This window comes from Pongo pygmaeus, chromosome 14 (genome assembly GCF_028885625.2).
Source record: "Pongo pygmaeus isolate AG05252 chromosome 14, NHGRI_mPonPyg2-v2.0_pri, whole genome shotgun sequence".
NCBI classification, from domain to species: Eukaryota; Metazoa; Chordata; class Mammalia; order Primates; family Hominidae; genus Pongo; species Pongo pygmaeus.
The window spans coordinates 35,096,112-35,115,715 of NC_072387.2; the positions used below are offsets into that span (position 1 = coordinate 35,096,112).

The following is a 19,604-nucleotide window of genomic DNA, read 5'->3' on the forward strand; positions in this document are numbered from 1 at the left end:
GTGCCAAGTATTGTGCCAAGTGCTGGAATTAAAAGGAAAAAGATTTGTCACAGTGAAGAATGGAATTAGGGATCAAAGTATTAGGATCCACAGGTGGCTGCCCAGGGCCAGACCTGTCTACTGTGAACATTAAAAAACAAAGCTTAACTGTTACCCGTAGGCAGAAACATCGATTAGATAATCGAGTTTTCCTTTGAAAACCAATTATATTTACTACGGATTTCTAACCATTTTCAACCTCTAATTTTTTTTATTTCTAGTAGTTCACTTTTTGTTGTGGTAATGAATAACTAGGCAAATTCAAGAGTAGAACTAAATTTGAACTTAAATCATCTTGGTTTTAGGTTTTTGTTTGCTCATTTGTTCATTATTTGTTTTGTTCTGAATCCACATTGTTTGAGAGGGTGCCATGAACTCCTTTCTGTGTGAAACCCTGGGATTGGTGCTGAGATGGCAGTGAACATGCCCCAGCTCTGGTGGGTTGTTCAGGCTGGTGGGGCGGCACCTGGTGGTGCAGTAACAGTGCTTGGTGCTCTTTATTGCTTGCTAATTGAGGTAGACAGCTCTTCCCATGGGTTAGCTCATTTAATTCTCACAGTCTAATTTTTGTAGTTAGGGAAACTCAGGTTTAAATAAACTGCTCAGAGTTTTCTGTAGCCTCACAGGAGATGGACAGGTGGATATACACACACTTTATTTCAGGAGCAAGTTCTCCATCTGGAGCTGTTTGACTGTCTTTTTTCTTTTCTTTTTTTTTTTTTTTTTTCTGTGTGTGTGTGTGTGTGTGTGTGTGTGTGTGTGTGTGTGTGTGTGTGGCGGGGACAGGATCTCACTCTGTTACCTAGGCTGGAATGCAGTGGTGTGATGGTAGCTCACTGCAGGCTTGACCTCCCAAGCTCAAGCGATCCTCCCACCTCAGCCTCCTGAGTAGCTGGGACTACAGGTGTGCGTCACCATGCCCAGCTATTTTTTTTTTTAAGATACGGATTTTGCCCTGTTGCCCGGGCTGGTCTCAAACTCCTGGGCTCAAGCAATCCTCTTGCCTCAGCCTCCCAAAAGGCTGGGATTACAGGTGTGAGCCACTGCCCTGGCCCTTTGACTACCTCTCGTAGCACAATATTTAGTTGGTGATAAGAGTTTATCTTCATGTTGACATTGTATACTCTTTGCATCTCAAAGGACAGAAATCAGTCTCTTGGTGTCACTGTTCCTCTCTCGTTTACTGCAGCTGGAACCAGTCTTCTGTCATAGCACTTTCCATGCTCAGTAGTCCCCCCATATCTGAGGTTTCACTTACCGCAGTTTCAGTTACTGGCAGTCACCTATGGTCTGAAAATATTAAGATAATTTTGTGCATACACATGAGAGAGAGACCACATTCGTGCGACTTTTATTACAGTATGTTGGTATAATTGTTCTATTTTATTATGGGTTATTGTTAGTCTTACTGTGCCTAATTTATAAGTTAAATGTGCCTAATTTATAAAATAAGTTATCATAGGTATGTATGTATAGGAGAAAATTTAGTATATAGGGTTTAGTACTATCTGCAGTTTTAGGCATCTGCTGAGTGTCTTGGACTGTATACCTCTCAGATGGTAGGGAGGGTTCCTGTGTCTCTCCACTTAACACTTTCTAGCTTGTGGTGTGGTATTTTTTGATATAACGCTGTACGTTTGTGTGATTCATAGTTATATTTCTAATGCCTAATAGTGGGCTAGTGTCAAAAGGCAAATTAAAAATCTAATTAAAAATAAAGATCTAATTGGCTTTTATTTGTGATTCTAGTATTGAATCGTACCTCATTCTATGAAACAGGATGGGTGTTCCAGTGAACTGAGGAGAGGAGCTTGGCTTTATAGGCAAAAAAAAAAAGGCTGAAGAAAGCAGAAATAAAGAATGAACAGCAGATTGGTCATTTCAGAATTACTTTCTTATAGGGTTAAAACAGAGGAAACTTTTCTTATTATCCCAGCTCAGGTAAACTGGGCCTCTTCTGATGGGTGGCCATGAATCTGTTATTTTTGTTTTTTGTTTTTAATAGAAAACTGGCTTGTTTTAGAGCAGTTTTTTTTTTTTTTTTTTTTGAAACAGGGTCTTGCTCTGTTGCCCAGAATGGAGTGCTGTGGAGTGATCTCAGCTCACTCACTGCAGTGTCAGCCTCCTGGGCTCAGGTGATCCTCCTGCTTCAGCCTTCTGAGTAGGTGGGACCACAGGAGTGCGCCACCACGCCTAGCTAATTTTTAAATTATTTGTAGAGATGAGGTCTCCATGTGTTGCCCAAGCTGGTCTCAAACTCCTAGGCTTAAGAGATAATCCTACCTAGGCCTCTCAAAATGCTGGGATTACAGGCATGAGCCACCGTACCCAGCTGAGTTCAGTTTAAGTGGTAGTTACCACAAGTGATTCCATTCTGGTTTGGTCTGATCTACTGGGGCCTAGTACAGGAGCTCAGTCCAAAATAATGCACCCCTCCCCACCCCCCGTCCCCCGTCCCCCTTAAACTGTGTCGAACAGTAGTAAATGCCTGAATGAATTGAAGAGTGGTTAATGTGGTCCAGATCGTTGCCTGGGTTATCAGATTCTCCTGCCAGGGACTGTTAGCCCAGAGGTATGGGCCACTCATGGATCTTTACAATGCCATATCAGGTATGGGTTCCTTTTTCTTTGTATTTTATTAGGCAGTTATTGTTCATTAAATGGAAGGGAAAGAAAATATTATCTTATGATTCTTGTATTTAGGTCTGTGGTAAGTAATTTTTGAGTGAATAAAGTACTCAAAATTCAGAGAATTTCTCTTTATTTGCTCTCTCTTAGTATAATTAATACAGTTTTATTGAAATTAAAATGCACCTAGCTGAGAATGTGATACACATAGGTGTTCAGTGAATGTCAGCTAACATTATTTTTGTTTTAGTTTACAGCAGTATCTCTTCTGCTACTTGTTTTGTATTTATTTGTGTTTGTTTACTCTTCCCCACCAGATAAACTTTCTGGGGGGCAAAGACCTTACTATTTGACATTGTTTTTGCCTCACTTTCTATAAGAGGTCAATTGTGTGTTGAATTGTATGGTGGGTCCAGCTAAAATGTGTTCATACTGGCTCTGACTTTAAAAGATGTGGAACCGTTGTAGCAATGGGGTATTGAAGCTCAGATAGTCAACCTGAGAGACCAAGAAAGAGGAGAAACACAAAGATTGCTGTCTTGTTATGCTAGACATATGCTTTTTGCTAAAAAATTCATATTTGACATTCTTATGAGATATATTTCTCTGAAGCTAGAAGTGGTTACATTTCTATAGTGTCTGGCAATCTCATAAATAGAACGTTATATGTGAATAGTTAAAAACATTGGTGATGTGATCTCATCAATAGAAGTGAAAAGAAGAACATAGAATTTCAGCCTGGTTTAGGAGGTAAGGCTGGAAAAATAAGTGGGGAAATAAAGCTATATCTCGAGCTAGCTTCTCATTTCTGGAAAACTAGAATTTGGAGGCTTACAAGAGATGTCAAGGACCTAAATAGTAAATCCAAATACAATCAGATTAGGATAATATTGATAGATTAACAATGAGTCATTTAGATACAACCTGTTCTCAGGTTAAGTGTTTTCATGTAGCAGAATTCTTTATTTCATATTGATTTTGGATGTAGTGGATAAGTAAGATTAAAGGGTATATTACTAGGGAAAATTTTATTATCTTTGACCTTGTAAAATGCCCTATAGTACAAAATTAGGTATCATGAGATAAACTCTGTCATTTCTCTCATCAGACTACAGAGAAATGTAACCTGAATGTGAAGTGAGCTGCTGACGAGGTGAATGGTCTGAAAGTATTTGAAATTACCTGCACTCATGTTGGCTGTCATAACGCTGCGTGGTCCCCTCCTCCCCTTCCCCTCTTCTTTTTGGAAAAAGACTTTTTTTTTTATTAGGCAGTTGTTTTTCCTGGCTTGACTTGTGGTCTGTGATTATTCTCTAAATTGTGACTTCCAGTGGTTTCATGATGTCATTTTTCTTTTTTCCCTGAATGGTATAAAGAATTTTATTTAGTAGTAGTATTTTAATACTTAGGCCTAGAGACAGCAGGATTATATTTTGTTGCTACCATATTGAGGTCATTATTTGGAACCTGAGTGAACAAGGATAAGTACATCTGTGATGGGATTTTAGCGGGGAGAGGTCCTTAAAGATTACCCAGTTTGTTCCTCTAGTCAGTGATTTGTTCATTTATTCAAATATTTGAGTGTCTATATGCTTTTCTTTGCAGTATTTCTTTTCCCAGATGTTGGTAATAACACCTTCAGTACAACTATCTCAAGCCAAAAATCTTAGAAGAGTACTGTCCAACCCAGTAGCCACTAGCCACATGTTACTATTTAAATGAACATTAGTTAAAATGAAGTAAAATATTGAGTTCCTCACTCACATTAGCACATTTCAAGCTGGATCCATGTGGCTGGAGGCTGCCTTCTAGGACACTGTCACTGTGTAGAACATTTCCATCACTGCAGGACATTCATTTGGACAGCACTACCTCAGAGCACTCCTTGACTCCAGGGGAGTCAGCATCCCCAACCCCATCCACTTAATCTCCCGAGACCTACGTCTGTCAGATTTGTTCCATTTAAAGAATCCTCCCTTGTCTTAGTTTAGGGCTTCATCGCCTGTCTTCTGAATTACGGCTTAAATTCAGTGACCAGCCTTGTGAAGCTGTCCCTGCTGTTGCCCCTCCAGCTGTAGCCACCTTCTCCCTTGTGCTCTGTGCATCCCCCATATACACCTGTCAGAGCACTGGCCCCACAGAATGCTACATGCTTGTTTACAGACTTTTCTTCTTGTGGACTGAGAGGTTCTTGGGAGTCCAGGATTGGGCTTTGGTTTTTCCAGGGGGAGGGGCAGGCACAGTGACTGACACGTAACTACGTATATATGTGTTTATTGAGCAGGTAGAGGCATGGATGGATGGAGGTCATAGCAGGTTGCAGTTTGAAGGCAAGAGACCTTTGGATACCTGGAAACTAGACGACAGGAGGGCATTTGTGACAGAGGGAGCATAACAGATGCAAGGCCAGAGGTAGGAAGTTACAGGGCAATTCTGCTTCTGGACAGTAGCCACAGGAGAGCACTGTCAGCACCATTCAGAGTGTAGCCATGTACGGAAATAGAATTGGAGTGATGGTGTTGCATGGAAGCACGCTTCCCTGTTCTGGCCAGTATTGCACCTCATAGTAGAGGTGCTGTGTTTCCACTTAGCAGCCTTAACCTGTGACTTCAAAGGAGTTACTGATATGCTCTCCACTGTCAAATGAGGCTACGTATTCACAAAGTCTAGTTAATTCTTCAAGACTTTTATGGTTCTTGACTTATGTTAGAAATGTTAGTAGCTCAGCAGCAAAGAAAAATGCATGTGTCCATGTCCAAAAGGAGACAATCCAATGTAGATATTACTTACTTACTCCTTTTTTTTTTTTTTTTGGTAGAGATGGGGTTTTGCCATGTTGCCCAAGCTGGTCTCAAACTCCTGGGCTCGTGATCCGCCTGCTTTAGTCTCCCAAAATGCTGGGATTACAGGTGTGAGCCACACCATGCCTGGCAAGAACAGTTGCTTTTTAGTCAGACTCATCCTGACTCCTCTTTTTCCTAGCTGTGTGATCCTAAAAAACTCACTTTTTGATCCTAATTTCTTCATTTTTAAATGGAAATATTACCTGCCTGTGAGGACTAAGTTAAATGTATATGACGTGTTAGCTCTATGCTTAGACCTGAGTAAAGCATTTACCAATAATAGCTAATAACAAAAATAGTAAGTCCATAGCCTTTCACACAAATGGGAAAATTCATAATTGTGTTTCACAAAGGAAGAGTTAACACGTGATTCTTAAACATAAATGGTCATCCAGAAAATACATACGATGTTGGACATTTTCCTTGTCCTTAGGCATAGTTAGCTGGAATAACCATCTCTTAAGTGAAATGTATAGTGCTGGTTACCCTCAAAATCATCAAGTCGAATCAGCTCATCTAGTAGAGGTAAAATTAGGCCTGGATAATCTAAACCCAGGGATAATTTTCTGTATTTGGAAATAAGGTGATCACTTATGCATATTACTTAGGAAAAAGCTCACTTTTCTCTTTTACTCAGCATCAAGAGCATGCAGTACAGCTGCTCCAAAGGAAGAGAAGAAAATTGTGTGCTGCTTTAGTTTTAAATAAGTAAAATAGGACGTATAAAATGGAGTATCGCTGAATGATCATTCTTTTTTTTTTTTTTTTTGTACTGTTAAAAGGATGGTTGCGGTCTTAACTATGTGAGTTCTTAGAATCTACTGGCCTACATAGAATTCATGGGGGTGCAGATAATTCCTTTTAGTAGACTCAAAGTTGCTTTTCTTCCATAATGAAATGGCACAGTTATCTGCTTTCTCATGCCTGGACCTCTTTTCCCAAGCTTGATGCCTCCCACCCTTGTTTGATCTTCCTGAAGCTGCACCCCGCCCCACTTCTGGGCTGCTGTCTCTCGCTTTCTTGCATCTACCTTATTGTATTAAAATTATCTGCATTTATTTGTTACCCTCACAAGACTGAGTACCTTTACAAACAGGCATTTTCTTATTCATTTTTATGTGTTCAGTGTTTAAAGAGGGGCTTCTACAAGATGCTTGGTACAGTCTTGCTGAGTGAATGGATGCATGTTCACTAAAATTTTCTTGTATGTATTCTTCCCAAGTAGACCATAATTCTGAGTAGGAAACTATGTCATGCTTCTTGTTACCTCATAGCTCTAGCACATTGGTATACAACATTGATCAGTTTGCTCTGTAGCCTTGCTGTTAATGTCCAGTGTCCTGGAAACACCTTCTAGGGTGTATTTGGCAGTTATTAAATCTGTTACTATTTTATCCCTGTAGCTACTATTAGAATATTTATAAAATGATCACCAAGACTTTTATTGAATTTGAATATTGTTATGGGAAAAATCGATACAAATGCTCTTATTAGGTACAGTTCTTAAGTGAATGATTACTATTATTTGATTCAGTCTGTAGGCAGTAACAAAACATAAAATACATGTGTTGTTGAGTAAATGAATTGAGCAGTTTAGTTGAATACACTTAGACTTGACTTTTTGTTTTTCTGCCCTTCAGCTATTATTTACTGTGAGTCCTTGAAGTTAATTTCAGAGGTTTTTCAGGATAGGGGGTTGGAATTATACAGGATTTCACACACCTTATTAGCTCCTTACTTAAAATAATTAAAGAACTAGTTCAGGGATGAGAGCTCCCTTGAAATTGTTGAAATGTGAAATTTGAATTTAAGACTTTCTTGAGGACTTGAATGCATTTTGCCTACTGGTAATTAATTTTTTTTTCTTTTCTTTATAGTTTTAGTTTTGATTGCTGTTAACTACTACTGATAACTGAGCCAAAGTGGTGATGCTACTTGAGGGGAATTTCTGCAACCCATAGTCAACGATTACATGGTAAGAGTGTGTGCCTTTTACCCTTAAAGCCATTTAATTTCTGTAACGTAGTTTAGAAATTTAATTAGAAATAGAAATAGCATAAAATATTTTAATATTTTTGAATATTAAATATTTAATATTAATATGCTTTAATATATAAATATTAACAGCAGGTAATATTTTAGAGCTTTAGATCCTAATTAATAGTTTAGGACATTGAAAGAGAAAAAAACTTGATACATTCACTTCCATGTTAATTTTTTTGTGTGAAAAACATGATTATGTGGTTTATGACTTATTAAGCTGAGATCTCAGTCTTCCTCCCTCTGTTTTTGACCATTTACTTTTTCTTTCCTGGAATTTAACCAATTCTTTGTTATCTGAATCTTTCTAGTAATGAATGGGTATGAGAAGTCAAGATTTAAAAACTTAAACCTAATCAGTTGGCCGGACACGGTGGCTCATGCCTGTAATCCCAGCATTTTGGGAGGCCGAGGTGGGTGGATCATGAGGTCAGGAGGTCGCGACCATCCTGGCTAACACAGTGAAAGTCCGTCTCTACTAAAAACACAAAAAAATTAGTCGGGTGTGGTGGCATGTGCCTGTAGTTCCAGCTACTCAGGAGGCTGAGGCCTGAGAACAGTGTGAACCCGGAAGGTGGAGCTTGCAGTGAGCCGAGATCGTGCCACCGCACTCCAGCCTGGGGACAGAGCGAGACTCCATCTCAAGAAAACCCCAAAAAACCAAAAGCAAACCTAGTCAGTTTTACTATAATTTACTCTGAACTGAGGTGGTGGTGATCGTGATAGTGGCTAAAATGAGGTTTTTGAATTATTTATGGATTTCAGTGAGCTGTCTTGCTCTAATTTTAAGGGGTAATTAAGGAGCAATGAGACATAGCAGACTAGTAGGGCAAGTTATTTCTTTGAGCTTCACTTTCCTCATATGCAGAATACTATCATCTGTCTTGCCTGATTTATGGAACTGTAAAAATCAAATGAGAGGATGTATATGGAATTTTCCTTTTCTTTCTTTCTTTCTTTTTTCTTTTGGAAGGACGGAGAGAATAACACATCTTTTGGTTTTAAGATGATATTGCAAGAGAACATAAGGTAGAAGAAAGGCTATTATACCAGAATTAGAAGCTGGAAGATTGATCTCTAATCCTAGCTTGCCTTGACCTTGGGCATATCATTACATATTAATTTGCCATAGGAAAATTGAACTTGATTTCCATACTTTCACTTTTTTCAGGAATGTATCTGTGTAATTTTTCAGGAATGTATCTGTGTTCTCTGACCACAGTTTAATTAAGCTAGAAATCAGTATCAGATACCCAAGTATCAGTATCAGATACCCAAGAAATTCCAAAATATTTTGAAATTAATGATCACATCCTGAAAACCCATGGTTAAAGAGGAGCTTACAAGGCACAATACTTTAAATTCAATGAAAATGAAAGCATAATGTATCAAAATATATGCAGTGCACCTAAAGCACTACTTTAAGGGGAAATTTATAGTGTTAAATGCTTATGTTAGAAAATAAAAGTTAAATAGCTTTTGGGCTTTTCCTGTATGTCATGGTGGGTTACAGGCTGATTGTAGTTCTGATAAATGGCTTCTTTCACTTCCTATCCAATTAATGTGAAGAGGGGAGATAGTTAAATTTTTTTGTCAGGTGAGCATTTATTTTTTAACACAGATACTGTCTAGTATTTGTGTTCCACTTTATAGTTTTTGGGGGGCTTTCAGGTGTGTCATCTCATCACAGCCTTTTGAGATAACCAGGCAGATATTACTGCTTTCATATTTAGAATAAGGACTTGGGGCTTATGGAGGTCTCAGCTCTTGAAGAACTCGGGGCTTCTGCTTGCCACGCCATCTGCTTGTTTTGCTGCTGCGCTGCATTTCCAGGCCCTTTGAAGAAGCGCTGTGTTCAGACTGTTGTAGGTGGCACACTCTGATTAGCTTGGTGAGGCAGATTCTCTTTGATGAGGGAATTCTCTAGGAGGAGTGCTTTTTCTTAGGCATTTCCGTTGGTGTTTGTATTATGCCCATCAGAGGTGGTCTTTTATTGAGTACCGTTTTGGAGCTATGTGTGTCTGGTTGCTAAATGTGTCTTTCCTGTCTCATTTCTTTCATCCTGATATTTAGTCCTGTGTATGGCTAACAGTCGACTTGTTTTTACTTGACCTTCATGTTAGAATGTATGTATTAAATCAATGTTCAGTGATCTCCTACTTTGTCATACTCAGATTATCTGTCTACACAGATTCGTTTTTTTTTATTTTTGTTTTTGTTTTGGTTTTTTTTGAGACAGAGTCTCGCTCTGTCACCAGGCTGGCGTGCAGTGGTATAATCTCGGCTCACTGCAACCTCTGACTCCCTGGTTCAAGCGATTCTCCTGCCTCAGCCTCCTGAGTAGCTGGGGTTATAGGCACGTACCACCATGTCCGGCTAATTTTTGTATTTTTAATAGAGACAGGGTTTCACCATGTTAGCCAGGATGGTCTCGATCTCCTGACCTTGTGATCCCCCTGCCTCTGCCTCCCAAAGTGCTGGGATTACAAGTGTGAGCCACCGTGCCCGGCCCACAGATTCATTTCTAAACTGCTTTATTGAGGAATAGTTGACATACAGTAAACTATGCTTATTTAAAATGTATAATTTGATAAGTTATTTGAAATATGTATACACCCATGATACCATCAATGTAGTTGAACTGGTGACCGTTGTTTCCTCATGGCCCTTGGTCATCTTTCCCTTTTGTTTCTCTCATACCCTCACATAACCGCTGGTCTGCTTTCTGTCCCCCTAGATAAGTTTATATTTCCTAGAATGTTATGTAAATGGAATAATACAGTATGTAGTATTTTCATCTGGCTTTCATTCAGCATAGAGATTCATCTCTTGTTGCATGTATCAGTAGTTCATTCCATGTTACCATTGAATGGTACCTCACTGTGTGGATGTAATGCAGTTTGTTTATCCATTCACCTGCTAATGGACACTTGGATTGTTTCTAGTTTTTGGCTGTTACAAATAAAGCTGCATGAACATTCGTGTACAAGTCTTTATGTGGGCACATGCTTTTATGTATTTTGGGTAAATATCTAGGAGTAGAATGGCTGGATCGTGTGATAAGTGTATGTTTAACTTTTTAAGAAACTTGCAAACCATTTTCCAAAGATTATTTTATTTCTCTTGAGCAGTGGATGTAGTTACAGTTTATTCATGTTCTCATAAGCACTCTGTATGAACAGTCTTTTTAAGTTTAGCCATTCTCATCAGTGTGCAGTCATATCTCCTGCGGTTTTAATTTGCCTCTCCTTAATGACTAATGCTTTTGAGCATTTTTCATGTGCTTGCTTGCCATCTGCATAACTTCTTTAGTGAAGTGTCTGTTCAAATCTTGTGCCCATTTCAAGAAATTGGATACTTTATTACAGAGTTTCAAGAATTCTTTATATATTCTGTATCAGATCTTTATCAGATATATGATTTGTACTTTTATTCATTTTAATAGCATTTTTTTCCTTTTTACCCCAGAGTGAAATTTTTGGGAACCATATGGGATTATTTTTTGGTTTTATTTTTTGCACTTTCCCCAACCCCCGTAAAAGTAGTTACTCTTTGTCATCTTCTTCCTTTTCTTCCATTTTCTGGCAGGGCACTTAGTTTGTATTCTCTTTTTTGGGAGCTGTACATGAGTCAGTACCTGTGCAGGACAGAAGACCCCTAATTAGTGAATATGTTTGCATGGCTGGGATGGTCAGCTCTTTATTTCTGGAGGCTGGAGATCTGCCATTCCAGTTTTCATCAGTATTGACTCGTTGTCCCTGGGGTGCAGTCAAAGGCCTTACCTGAAGTACTACAAGGTCAGAAGCCAGAATAGGGCCAGATTGAGATTCAATGATGAAAATGCTGGAGACAATTTACCAACATCCCTTGATTTTTACGTGTTCATTTCTGACTGAATTGTATTGTGCTTACTGTGTGATTGTAATTTTCTGTGTGATTGCAGTGAACTTTTTTATGTGACCTAATTCATAGCTTTTTTCTTACAACTTTTGCATGTTTTCTTTTTTAAATATGCATTCTCACATTTATGTATAACATTTTTAAAAACTATCAATTAACACTTGTTAATTGTATTATTCAAATCTTGGTCTTTGTTGGTTTCTGAGAAAAGTATGTTGAGTCTTCTACAAAAGGATAATAAAAGTTCATAGTTGTCATGTTTAGTGGTTTTTTTACCAATTGATTATGGTAAGTGTCTTCTCCTCCATCCGTTTTTGTTGCGTTCACCTTAGTTTCTCTTGTGTCTTAGAGCCTGACTCCCTTTTGTTGTTAGCATTTGCCTGGTGTATATTTTTAATCTTTTCATTTTTATCACTCATAGTTATTTCATTTTAGATGTATTCTTGAATATTTATCTTACAAAACCCAAACAACTCAGTTGGTGTGTTGCTGCTTTGTTCAGTGGAGGCTGTTTGGTGAGTGGTAAGGACATGGACTGAGTCCAGGCTGCCTGGGGTTGAATTCAGGCACTGCATAAACTGGCTGTGTGATATCTGTCAAGTTTACTTAACTATTAGTGCCTGTTTCTTCCCTATACAATGGAAATATTAATAGTTTCTATCTCATTTTATAAGAATTAAATGAGCTAATATATGTAAAATTCTTAACAGTGCATGGCACATTGTATAAGTGGTTTGGCTGTGTCCCCACCCGAAATCTCATGTTGAGTCATAGTCCCCATAATCCCCACGTGTCAAGGGAGAGACCAGGTGGAGGTAATTGAGTCATGGGGGCAGTCTCCCCCATGATGTGCTTGTGATAGTGAATTCTCATGAGATCTGATGATTTTTTAAGTGTTTGGTAGTTCCTCCTGCATTCATTCTCCCTCCGGCTGCCTTGTGAAGAAGGTGCCTTGATTCCCCTTTGCCCTCCGCCATGTTGGTAAGTTTCCTGAGGCCTCCCCAGCCATGTGAAACTGTGATTCAATTAAACCTCTTTCCTTTCTAAATTACCCAGTCTTGGGAGTATCTTTTTAGCAGTGTGAAAACAGACTAATACAAAGTCTTAGCCATTAATAGTGAGTTCACCCATTAACACTTACTGTGATTATTTGGAAGGCCGTAATCACTATTAGTGCCTCCTTTTTGTTAAAAAAATTAATACTTTCTTGTCCATTGCTGACCTTATTACAATTTCTTCCTGTAATGGTTTGTTATTGATATATCCAGTATCTTCTAGTTGTTTGTACGAAATCAAAATACTGATCATGCAAATAACACCTGAATATATACATCTTTTAAAAACTTGCAACACATTTGCAATTAAAGTACCTTTTGAGTCTCAGCTGTGTTCCCCCTCCCTTAGAATAATAAATTCATTATTATGAATTTGAGATGTTTCCTTCTCTGACACATATTCTCTCTCTCTCTCTCTCTCCCTGCCGTCTCACCCACCTCTGCACCCCCCATCTCTTTCATATATATGTAGGACTACATAGTACTTTTTACTAAATGGCATACTGTAATTATGAACTTTATAGTTTTCATTCATTGCTATGTTTTGGAGGTCACTCCATATATATGTTTATCTTGTTTCTTTTAACAGCTGCCTTTCCCCTATTGGTAGTCATTTGCAGTTTATCTCTATGTCAAACAGTGGTGATGTGAACGTTCTTGTACATGAATTCTGTGCACAAGTGAGAATGTTTCTCAGAATAAGAGATGGAAATGCTAGGGTCAATAGTATGCATATTCCTAGTTTTATTAGATATAATTCTTTTGAAGGACAATTTGATGGTTGGCTGCCATTTGTATTTCTCTAATGTAAATTGCCCAGATCTTTTCATTGTGGTTCTCCAACCACACATCTCGTGGCCACAGTCCTTCCTGTCATATTTTTGGCTTGTGGTTTCTTCCTTTAATCTCATCCCGTTGCCTTTCAACTTTGGAGGTTATCTATCATTTGTAGTCCTGTAGTATTGTTGCACATATTTTAAGTGTACATCTTTTTCATTATTTCTGTGGGTTTGAAACAAAGGAGAAGCCTATTCTAGGTGCTCTGTTTATTATATTCTATTTCTTTAATCTTCCATTTCAAATTATATAATTTTTGAAAGGATTTCCTATAAATGAGCTAAGGTTATGCACATACATGCCATACACAACCTGCTTATAAGTGTCTCATTTTAATGGAGAAATATGCTTAGCATATGCTGCAGCCTTAAATGGAAAGTAGATTACATTTAATCCCAAATCAAGGAAATGGAGATTGTTGTTCTTCCTTGTCTGAAATATCACCTTAAACTGCTGTTTTCCTTAGTTTACCCACAGCAGCATTTCTGTAAGTCTCCTTGGAGGCTGGGTATATATTCTAGTCTTATGCACACAGCTTCCTGGCAGACATCAAATGGAATTTGACTTACCAGATGTGTCGTACTGAATCATGGTCTGCAGAGATGTGGATGGATCGCATCCTTGGCCAGGGAAATGGGATGGATACAAGTATCTGGGTTAACTCAGTGGTTAACCAAAGGTTAGTCATGTTATAAAAAGTCATGTATATCAAAAATACAAAACAGAATAAGATAGGGGATCTGAAGCTTATGCATGCAATCAGCAACAAGGCAGTGTCAGGAGTTGAAGGACCAGACAAAACCATCTGTTCAATAAGGTAATAAAATCTGATATAAAAGGAACCTTGGAAATGTAAACCACCTCCTTCCTTTTTGGTCAGAGCTGACTCTTCATGACAAATGATCAGATGCTTAGAGGGTTAAGAATGGAGAGGGACCTGCTGGGATAGAGAGAAAGAGAATGACTAGAAGCATCATATTAGAAGTCAAGGATTACTTGGATACCAAAGCAGACAACTTTCCCCTCCTTGGCTGCCTTTTTATCCTGGTAAGACACAGAAATGAAGTAGCCTTGGCTTATTGGCATATTTATAAATGGGACCTGTAGGAAGCGTTTATAATGGGGGTGTGGTAGGCAGAGCACCAGTGGAAGTGAGAGACCAAGATTCTAGTGTCTACTCCAGGATGCAGGAGATTTTGGGTCTCTTTGTCTTGATCTTTGATTGTAAAATAAAGTTATGCTAGATATCCAAGGTTCCATTTATCTTAAAATTTTTTTTATTAAGTAGCTGATTTTATCTGGCTACTCAAAACAGGAAAGAAAAATAGTTCCTGGTCAAAGCATCTCGGAGGTTCCTGGGTTAGTAATGTGCATCAGAATAAATTTTTATGCACAATAAAGGACTATAAAACAGATGTAGGTTCAAATATTAAATGTATTCTTGAGTCCCACAGGTTCTGAGTATCTAGTTAAAATGGACACCATGGTCTAAAGGGACTTAGAAATAAAATATGGGTATATTTTAAAAGTATTTTTTATCTAATAGGAATTTAGTAATTTAACTTTAAAAAGTCTGAATTAAATGAACATAACACAGAGCATAAAAATTAATTGAAGCATAGATATGTAGAGGGTGGTAAGTTGTAGAACAGCAGCTTTTTTCAGAGCTCCCTTTACCCTGTCCATGGCTAGAAGAGAAGGGCAGGGGAGACCAAAGGCTTGATATTCACAGGCTCCCACACCACTTCTGTATCCCCACCCATGATACGTTGTTCTTCACTTTTACTCACTTTGAGATTTCTTCCCACAACAGAGAAACTGCAAGACAGGAGCTAATGGTGAAAACCCTGGTGGAGAGAAATCTCGACCTAGACTTCAAATCCCTCCCTTTTCAGTTAGAACCATATTAGCTGCTACCTGGAGGATCTTTAGATGCCATTTTGTGGCCCTTGAAAGACAAACTGTGTCCCAGAATGTCCTCTAAAAATAGGTACTTGACAAAGGTTTTTCATTACATTATTCCATAGACATAAAGTTGCCTTTTTCTGGGAGACTTATTATTTAGTTGTTGAGGCTGTATAGCAAAAGCTAAGCGACGTTTTAAAATGGTGGAATGCTGCTGCTAAGCCTTGAGTGAGAGCTTCGCTCTTCCATCTTCAAACGTCTGTTGAATAGCTTCCCGATGCCGAGCAGGATGCTGGGGGGGTCCGTGATGCCATGTCATCTCCCATTCCCCACTGAGAATGGAGTCTTTCTAGTTGTGTTTTAATTTCCAGGAATGAGACATACCTTTAATGTAGTGCTTGTCACACTGTGTTGTAACTTTATTTATATGCCTGTCTCTGCCACTAAACCATTAGCATCTTGAGGAATGGGGTTTGTTTTATTTTCATTTGTTCAGTTTTTGCATTTCCACTAGCTAAAGCATCATGAAAACACACTGAATGTTTGGAGAGTAGGTGAATCTGATATGGTAGTTTCTGAAAGCCAGCTGAATGTCTAACTGAAAAGGAAAGCATGCCAGAGCTGGAGGGAACCCAAGAGAGCAAATCTGTTCTGCAGGAGAAGAAACTGAGGCCCACCCTGATGAAGAAACTTGCACAGAGTCGTGTAGTGTTCGTGGCAGAACTTGGACTAGAACCCCGGTTCCCCAATTCCTAGTCCACTGCTGCTTCACTGTACTTCTCTGTCTCCCATCCTGCGGAAACATACAGACCACGTTTCAAAGAGCAAAGTGTGAACATTTGTCCCAGTGAAATGAGGTTGATTGAATTTTATGTGGTCTTTCTTCCTTCCCCCCCACAAATCACAACTTTTAATAAAGCTTTAAAAAGCAGCAGTGTGGCTCTAGAAGGCAGTGTGCCAAGTGAGGAGTTAAGGAAGCTGAGGCCCTTCCTTTGGCCGTGGGAATGTTACGTTAGTATCTTTTGGGAGTTGTCAGTAGGCACTTGACTCCAAGCAAGCAGAGTGCTGTAAAGCGGAGGCAGGCAGACATAGCCCTTGTCCTTCAAAATGAGAAGGCCACACTGAGGGGAAAGGTCAGAGGAAGGGCTTGGGCCAGCATTGTGTCACTCTACTCTATGGGCCCTGGCTACTTTTGCTTGGGTCACTTTCATTCCGAGGGCAAAACTCATACAAGTAAAATATGGTTAAAAAGCCAAACATCTGCAGTATACACACATTTAGTTTTGTGTGTATAATATAGTCTGTGCCACATGTTTTAGTGTTATCATGCACTGTGCTCTAATTACCTGGCATGCAGCAATCAGAGCAAAGGTTACCAGCACATAAGGACTAGAAGAGAGAATCATTAACACTGTCAGGTTCTGCAAACTGTGGTTGTTCTGAAAGCTCAAAGGTCAGTCTTTAATGGCTGCGTAGTGGAGAAAGAAATCCACCACAAAATCTATTCAGTTAATTTTGTATAGTCAACTACCTCTACCTACCAGTAATATAGTTTTAAAATATGTAATAAAGACTTAATGCAGTTAACATGTTACTCTGCATCCCATGAACCCTTACTGCAGTGGAGAATGACCACAGTTGTGGGCTTCAATTTATATGCCCCGTTACAGTATATTCTATGCATGAAAGCTGTTATCCATGTTAATAGAGTAGTGGTGGTGTTCTTTTCTTTCCAAAATAGTCTGCTCACTTTGGGGTCTGCACACATAAATTCTTAAGAGTGTACTCATATGTTCACTCATCGAGAATATTAGTTTACTTAGCTGGGTGTGGTGGTGGGTGCTTGTAATCCCAGCTACTCAAGAAACTGAGGAAGAAGAATCACTTGAACTCGGGAGATGGAGGTTGCAGTGAGCCAAGATCGCACCACTGCACTGCAGCCTGGGAGACAAAGCGAGACTCCATCTCAAAAAAAAAAAAAATTCTGTTTACTATTTCTTTCTTTTTTTGTGAAAATAGTTACCAGCTCAGTGTCTTAACAAAAGAAGAAGCTGATCTGTTACCCTTGTTCTTACTGTGGAGGTGGCGTTTCTCTTCCAATTAGGATATAAGAGAACATTGCTTCTATTTTAAGATACAAAAAAGGCCAGATGATCTACAAAGCAATAACTTTTCTTAAATCCCGAAGAGTGACAAGCCCGTCTGAGAGTAGACAGGACACTTGAACTGTTTCACATTTAGCAGAGCAGAGGGGGAACAGGTAACCACCATAGAAGTGCATAAGAAGAATTCAGCAAAAATTGTAATGCATTCTTAAGGTTGAGTATGGGCTAATGCATCAGTTTAGAATAACCAGGTACCCCAGATACAAGGGGAAGGTTACACTTATTCATAAGCTGTTTTCTACAGCCCTCCACTGGGTACTCTTAAGAAAGCTTATGAGCAAGCCTGGAGACTAGACAGAACCTCTTTTGATCGTGCTGTCCTGCAGGAGGTAATCTCAGCTGCCACTGGGAGACAGGCATGATGTAACACCTGCTTCCTCACAGCCTTCTCTCCTATGACAGAGTTCCCAGGAGGGCAACAAAACCTCTAGCCCATAGGACTCAGCAAAGATCTATTTCTGGCAGAGGTCTAGGAAACCCTCTTTCCTGCCCTGTGACCAGCAAGATCCTCTGCTTCTGGGACGAAGGGTAATAGCAAAAGCAGGACAGACTCTTAGGCTCATGATCTTTCACTGATGCAAAGTTCTCTTTCTGCTGCATGAGGGACAGGAACTCTTTCATGCCCAAGACAGGGACAAATATCAGGCAGAGTTTAGTTGCCTTGGAGAAGAGACGCACAGATCCTGAGAAGGCCCCACTCTGAGGTCCAGGTATATGGATCATTCCTAAAATTTAGGCTGGGCTAGGGAGAGCAAGGAGCCTAGCACCTGGTAACATAGCAATAGCAGTCATATCCGGAGAGCAAGAATGTAAAGAGGAATTTGTGTCACCTTTGTGACATAAATGTCAAGGAACTACAGGGTGGATCAGGAACACTGAAAAAAGTCTAGCACACTAGGCACAAGACAGCAGCCCATGGCTAGGGGATTTTGATGCTTGGTGTATCAGATAACAATAGCAGCCATCTCCCTCAAACCCTGACTAGGTTGACTCAATCAACCTTAGTAATGGCTTGCTAGAAGAACATGCAAATTCATTGCTGGACGAGAAATACTGTTTACTTAGTCTCTACTGCTTTGCAAATGATACCCAGCATTCAGCACAAAATTATGAGACAAAAAAGGCAAGAAAGAATGACATGTTGTAAATCAAGAGATAAAGCAATCAGCAATCAATGGAAACAGACTCAGAGATAACTTAGATATGGGAACTTAAAAATAACTGTGATTAATATATTGAAAAATGTATTGAGAAAAGTCTATTATCAACAGAAATAAGGAAACAAGTTTTTAAGAGTTAAATGGAAACTGTTGGAAATGTAAAAACAAATTGGGTTTATTATCAAACTGGATGTAGCTGAGAAAATAATGAAAGCTAAATCAACAGAATATAAAAAGGAACAGTGAAACAAAAGAAGAAACAAGGAAAGAGGAAAGTGGAGTAGGGAAGGGGAAGGATGACAAAACCGAGCATCTAAGAACTATGAAACAGTATCAGTAGTCTAACACACATGTAATTGGAAACCCAGAAGGTAAAGAGAAGATACTGTCCAGAAAAAAATACTAGAAGGCACAGTTGCTGAGAATTATCCCAAATTAATGAAAGACAGGAAACAACTAATAAGACAAACAGATCCAAGAATCTCAGAGAACCCCAAGCGGGATTTTTTTTTTTAAGAACCCTCCAAGTTCTAGAAACACTGGAATCAAGTTGCTGAAATACCCAAGGTAAAGGGGAAAGTCTTGCAGGCAGCCATAGTTTAAAGAAAATGAAACATTACAAACAGGAACAAGGGTAAGAATAACAGCAGACTTCTTGTCACAGACTATGAAAGTCATTAAGACAGTGAAATAACATTTTTAAAGTATCAAGAGAAAAAGCTCAAATCCTGTTGATGCATAATTCTATGCCCAGCAAAAATATATTTTTAAATTAAAGGCCAAATAAAGAATGTTTCAGACAAATAAAAGCTGAGGGAATTTATTGCCACAGATCTGCACTGTAAGAAATGAAAGGAAGTTCTTGGGCAGAAGGGGCATCAGATGGCAGTTGGGATCTAAACAAAGAAATGAAGAAACCCTGAAATGGTAAAAGAGAATAAATATGTTATATTTTTTCTTATTTTTAATTACATTAAATGATAATTGTCCAGAGTAAAAACAATAGTATTTTGGGGTTTATAAGAGGTAAAA

The 19,604-nt window shown here is 38.9% G+C and overlaps 1 protein-coding gene across 6 annotated transcripts in view; it reads left to right on the plus strand.

Moving 5' to 3' along the window:
- The window catches only part of WASF3 (WASP family member 3), a 131,123-nt gene that overhangs the window by 48,049 nt on the left and 63,470 nt on the right, over window positions 1–19,604 (plus strand). For 2 of the 6 annotated variants that reach the window (XM_054446748.2, XM_054446758.2), the window contains exon 2: window positions 7,388–7,485. The exons of 2 other annotated variants lie outside the window; for them this stretch is intronic. The gene's annotated coding sequence lies outside the window, so the exon portion shown is untranslated. Of the gene's footprint in view, window positions 1–5,060; window positions 5,080–7,386; window positions 7,486–19,604 lie in introns of those variants that run through there. 2 more of the 6 variants (XM_054446751.2, XM_054446757.2) reach the window with 2 other exon arrangements.